Genomic DNA, 6,348 nt, shown 5'->3' with positions numbered 1-6,348 from the left:
CTCCATGCGGTTGTTCAGCTCCAGCTGGTACAGTGCCAGCAGACCATCAGGTTTTCCTGGCCCCAGGCATGCAGCACCACCCACTGGTCATGCTCACCCCTGTCACCACAGTGAGAGACATGGCCCACATCACCCAGTACTGCTTGCCAGGTTCCATTTGTACAAATGGCAGTCTGTGTGAGCAAGGGCACCTAGTCTCAGCTCTTGCTGAAGGGATTCACCTCATGGACATGGCTAGGAAAGAGAACAGCCCCAAAGCTGTCCTTCTGAAGGGCCTTCAGTTGCTGCATCAATAGGCCTGAGGCTATAGACTTGTTGGAGGCCAAGAATAAGTAGTCATGGGAAGCCCTTAGGCAACCCCATTCCTGGTGGAACCCCTGCAGGACCCCCATGGCGAACACCTTGGCCTCTTGATCTGGGCCACATCTGAAGGTGGGGTGTTTTTCACCAGCTCCCAGTCCCGCTACCTGCAGAAGAGTGCCTAGCAAGTGTCCTTAAAGAGCTGCAGCAAAGGGGGTCAGCGGCCAGGCCAGGTCAAGGCCATAGAGCAAGGGCTGCTGCACAGCCTGGGAGCGTCACTGCAGCTCTGCCAGGTGACTGCGCCCTTTGTGCTGCCAGTGCATAATGATATAGATGGCCCACAGCTGCCATCACTGCTTCCTCACGAGGTGCCCCACCAGACCTTCTGCAGCAGCAGTATGATGATAGGGATGAGATAGACTTGGCTCTGCTCCAGCATGACCAGGGTCTGGGTAGAGCAGATGAAGAGCTTGCTGTGGCCAAAGGCCATGATCCCCTGCAGTAATTGTTACTCCAGAAGTACGCTCATGGCTGCCCTGTCCAAGCTTAGAAGGTGATTGGGCCACGTGTACTTGCAGGTCATCTTTTACCGAAGGAGGAATCAAGGGGAGAGCTGGCAGGAAGTAAGTCAGTCTTGAGGACCTTGATGTTCTCCAGTAGCCCAAGGTAGGCTACTTGGTCAGGCAGCAGCCCTCGTTCAGCTTCCCCAATATTCTCTCCTCTTTGGGCTTGGTACAGAGTTGTAGTAGGGCTCCTTGGAGACCAAGTTTTCCACTAGGGACACCATGGAGTTCTTGAAGAGTGTGCTGATTGTTGAGGCATTCAGTTACCTCTGTGATGTGTTTCAGTCTGTCTGGTCACATGGCCAACATGGTGGGTCCCCTGCTGTTATACAGCTGCTGCTTAAAGTCCTGGAAAAGGAAGTCTCCATTCTTATCAAAGCAGCCCTCTAGACATTCCCACTTAATGCTTGATCTGGAAGTCTTAGACAAATGCCATGTTCTTATCTTTGGGGCAGAGCTGGTAGCTGATGTAGTGTGGGGGATGATGGTGGAGAGTGTCCAAGGTCTGCAGGGAGGTCCAATTGGTAATGGTGCCTGCAGAGCTGTAGGCTTTGTCCAGCATGGCTGGAATGCACTGGTGTGGTCACTCCACAGCTCCACAATGGCTGCATTGTTGAAGTTCTCGGTGCTGTGCCAGGTGATGCCCTCATGCTCGTACTCCTCCCACTCCTGCTTCAGGATGAGCTGGATGAACAGCTGTTGCAGCTTCTCATTGCAGTACTTGATACAGAACTGCTCAAAGTTGTTGACAGGGACAACCAACCACTGGTACATCACCTTGGCATAGGTGTCCCAGGCATAGCAGACTTCAGTTGCAGTGTGATCCTTCTCAATGAGGTTGTTGTCCCCCAAGGTCACCATGAAAGCCAGCAGTGAGTGGAGTACCAGGTTCCATGGTGTGGCCATCAGCTCAGCCACGTGGCACACCAGCACCTCCTCAGCTACTGCCAATCCCCCTTTCTTCGACCCCTTTGGCTCCACCTCCACATACTCAGTGTTTCCCAGGTGCAAGCCAATGCACTGATCTAACCTCTTCATCACTGAGGCCAATTACCGTCATGGGCTGGGTCACTGCCTGATGGCTCCTCATCACTGTCTGAGTTACTGGGCCCTGCTCTCTGGAGAGTTACAGAGAATCGGGTTCCTTTATACAGAGTAGGGTTCCTTTCCAAATGTGGTTCCTGCAGCACCTTTTACTCACTCCCCTGCAGCACTTCCTTCAAGGCTTGCTCCCAAGTCACCTTCTCATGACTTGAGTCCTGAGCACCCCCTGCACCCCAGCACTGTGACCCTTGACTCCATTCTAGCTTTTTCCCATAGTGCTTCGTATAGCCTCTCACAGGTCTTTAATTTATTTTACTATTACATCTACTCCTCTTCCCCTCCTCTCCCTGCCAGAAGGGGGTGCCACAAGGGCAGGAATTGTCCACGTTTTGTTCATTGCTGAATTCGCAGGGGCTAAATAGGTAATGGGTGGGGTGACACAGAAAGGGATGGAAAGGAGTAGAGGGAGGTGGGGCAGGGCATGGGTGATGGGCAGAAGGCAGAGGTGGAGGTCCAAGATGGGGCAGGGGGGTTGATGGGGACATGGGGCCTCTATTTAGTTTTGAGTACTATAGTCCAATACGATGCTAGATTCAGTTGAATACAATAATGAATAAGAGATCAGTATGTCTCTTCATGGGGTTAAAGTCTGATGGAGGAGACCAAGGTGTAAAAATAATTACAAATTTTAATAAGTGCAATGATGGAAATAATGCTGAGTTAAGAGAATAACAGAAAACTTTGGTAGAGGTAGTCAGAATTCTGCTTCTGAGTAGGCTACAAAAAGCCTCGAGAGAACATTGCTTCCAATTTAACAAGGAGAAAAGGCAGAGATAATCTGCAAAATTATAGCTTTTCTTGAACATATCAGAGAGCTAAGGTTGCAAGGCAAACAAACTGAATTCCAAAGAATGATAAGCTCCTCCACGAAGAGATGGGACATGCAAACTGTTTCATCTTAGGAAGAATGTGAGAGCAAGAGATGGCTACCATACAAACGGGTAAGAAGAAATCAGCTAAAATATTAAATTCTTGAAGGCTAAGTGTGAGCTGGTATATCAGTTTGGAATAGCTAGGCATCTCAGAAAAAAAAGGGGAACTTCATACATACACACACATTCTTTCCCAAGGGCCTACACCAAGTGCTCACAAGAAAAATTGGGGCTGCGCAAGAGTCCTGAAATCATTAGGAAGGTAACTGACTGCTGCTGGGGATTAGTTATGAAAACCTGCCACTTCCCCCAGACCCTTCTCTTGAAGGATGCAAAAGACTGCTGGAAGAGGGAAAAACCATGGCACCCTCAAGGCTCAGACAGAAATCCATTACTTCTTGAGAAGGAATAAAGGCAAACCTGTTTGTCTCTGGGGGAGGAAAGGAAATGCTCCAACTTCAGGACACAGAAAAGAACCATTACTGCTGGAGAAGGAATAGAAGCAAAAATTCTCTGACCTTGGAGAAAGGACAGAAAAACCTGGGCCCAAGATCCTACATGGATACCAAGAAAAGGTCTGCTACCAATGGGGGATGGGCATGAAATTTCTCTCACACAAGACCAGTACTAGATTTAAGGCAGAGTTTGCTACTATTGGGAAATGGGGCAGAAATATCAAGAAATTCCCACCCCTGATGTCTAGGCACAAAAAGCATGTGTAAGATTAACACTTGTCAAGGTCAGAGAAAAAACCCTGTCCCTACCATGGGCACCAAGTAATAAGGAAACCAGTCTACTGTTGGAGAAGGGGCAAGAGTGTAGATTCTCTCTGTAGTGCAGGCATGCAGGGAAACTTGAAATTTGGTGAGGTAGGAAAAATCCTGCACTCCAGGTACACTTTTATTTCCATAAGATCTTCTATTTTTTTATTTACTCTTGCAATGCCTTCTTTATGCTCTTCTAGGGTCTTCTTTATGTCGCTTATATCCTGGGCCATGGTCTTCTTCATGTCCTTTAAATCCTCTGCCATGTTTTCATTCCTTGATTGTAGTTCTTTGATTAATTGTGCCAAGTACTGTGTCTCTTCTGATATTTTGATTTGGGTGTTTGGAATTGGGTTCTCCATATCGTCTGGTTTTATCATATGCATTAAGATTTTCTGTTGTTTTTGGCCTCTTGGCATTTGCTTTGCTTGATAGGGTTCTTTCAAGTTGTAAAAAAAAGATACCAATCTAATTTTTCAGAGACACAAGTTGGTGGCGTACACTTTCTCTAACTAACCAGCAGATGGCGTCTTTGAGTCACTTATACCCCTCAAGTCAGTTCTCCTCAACTTTGTCCCCACGGTGTGTGGGGAAATGATTCTTGTGGGGTTCAGTTGGTGAACTCAGTTTGGGTGTGTTGCTGGAGCTGTCTGCCCTGAATGTGGGGCGTGTGTCCAGGTGGCCAGGGAGGAAGGGCAGCTTTAATATTCAAACCCCCCAGGTTCCCAGAGATCCAATGCTGCCGCAAGAGTCTAAGCCTTCATTTCAGTTCAGCCCCAGACCCACTAGAGACCAGCAAACCACCGGACTTGGCGTAGCACTGGGTTTTCCGAGTGGGCTCCCTTTCTCAGCTGTGATCTTCCAGGACCTCTGCTGAGGGAATGCTGTGCTATGTCACCAGTGCGCGCCGTCCCTCAAGGGAAGCCCCGGGCCACTGGGCCGTGCAGGGGCGCACTCAGCCTGATGCAAAGATGGCCAAATGGGTCTTCTCAACCCCCCCCCTCCTTGCACAGTTCCTCCTTCCCAGCTCTGGGACAACTGGTGGGGCTCTGGGCTATGGGCACAGCCTCGGGCAGGAGTTTATCCAGCCCTACAGGGAGCCAGCTGCAAGCCGTGGGGTTTCTTTCTGCTTTTGGCTCTCCCCTCTGCTCCCCTGGCCATGAGGGTATCTGCAGCGGGCTATTCTCCAGGCCAGACACCGAGAGACTGGCTCAACCCTCTCTTGCTGTGTTTTACTGCGTGGTTCCCACTGTCACTACTGCAGCCGCTCCTGGGTCCCCCCCCCCTTTATTTTTTAAAAGAACCAGTCGGTCTCCAAACGCCAACCCTGGCTTCCCCACACCACAGCGTAGCTGCAGGTCTTCCAGCCAGCTTACTCACTCATTTCAGAATGCTGACTCCCAGTTTCACCAAGTACACGGCCCCTGTGGTACTAGCAGACCTTGTCCAGCTGGTGCATTGCTGAAACTGGTATTCTGGGTCACTTTCTGGTTTTTATCTAGTATTTTTCACAGAGGTGTTTTTTTGCCCTGTCTCACCTAGCCGCCATCTTAGGTTCTCCTCCAGGTACACTTTTAAGCACAAGGAATAGCAGTCAGACACTGGATGCCTGTCGTGCACTGAAGGTAGTAATCACAGAATTTTAATCCAAACCCAGATGAACTCCTGCCTCTAAGGACAGAAAATATGCATATTTCCAGGTATAAACACAGTCTGTGTCAGTTCCTTTGTTCTACACATGATATCTAGCATTCAATCAAAAATTACAGCTCACAGGCAGAAGATCTAAGATGGTGGCATATAGAGGAGTGAAAGCTAGTTAGTCCCCCAGGAACAACTAATAAAGAATCAGGAACAACTAGTAAATAATCTGGACAAATGTGACCGTCCACTCATCATACACCAACCTGAATTGGGAGGAATGCCTGAGATCACAGCATAAAATCTGTAAGTAAAAACTGTGGATCCAAGCTGGGAGCCCCCTCCCCCCACAGCCCAAGCTGCAAAGCCTCCTGGTGCTAGAAAGAAGCTCTCTCCAAGGAAGTGAATACAGCTCAGCTGAGCTCTAACTGGGGTTTTAATTAACAAATGTGGACTGCTCAATGCAAGCTACGAATCCCCGAACAAACAGACAGAGGCTTTGGGTGATGACTGACCTTGGACAGCTGGAGGGTATTCATGCACTGGCCCTGAAGGGGGCTTTCTGTCCCTGTTTTGGCTCAGTGGAGAAAGCCTCAGCCATTTTCAGTGCCCAGTGCTCTGACCCAGACAAGGGTAGAGATAGCACACACAGAGAGAGTCCATTCAAATGCTAATGACCTCTCCCTAGAGGGATATCTTCCCTAAGAGGAAAGAGTTGGGGCCCAGCTCTACTACCCACCTTCCATTCAGAACCAGACTCTAGAGCCTGGGGGAAAACAGCCACTGGCCGCACCTCCTTACACCAGTCTGTAGTTATAGGCTGACAGGCCCCACATGCTAGGCAGAAAAGCATAGTGACCTGAGGCCTCACAGGGTGTACCAATTTTCTAAGACACACCGTCAGGGAAACCAGATACTGAATAGTTCTTCCTTCTGGGACCAGAGCCCATTTTGGTCTGGGAAAACCTGATTGGGATAACCAAGGAAACCATGCCTAGACAACAGAAAACTACAACCTATACTAAGAAAAACAAAGTTATGGCCCAAAGGAACAAACTTACACTTCAATGGAGATACAGGAATTTAAACAACTAATAGTAAGTC

At 48.9% G+C, this 6,348-nt stretch overlaps 1 pseudogene; it reads right to left on the bottom strand.

The window, feature by feature from the left end:
- Positions 1-14: 14 nt before the first annotated feature.
- LOC119512339 lies at positions 15-1,901 on the bottom strand (annotated as a pseudogene).
- Between the last annotated feature and the right edge of the window lie 4,447 nt (positions 1,902-6,348).

Source organism: Choloepus didactylus, chromosome 2 (genome assembly GCF_015220235.1).
Source record: "Choloepus didactylus isolate mChoDid1 chromosome 2, mChoDid1.pri, whole genome shotgun sequence".
NCBI classification, from domain to species: Eukaryota; Metazoa; Chordata; class Mammalia; order Pilosa; family Megalonychidae; genus Choloepus; species Choloepus didactylus.
Note: the sequence above shows the minus strand (reverse complement) of the source record. Positions and strands in the feature narration are given on the sequence as shown.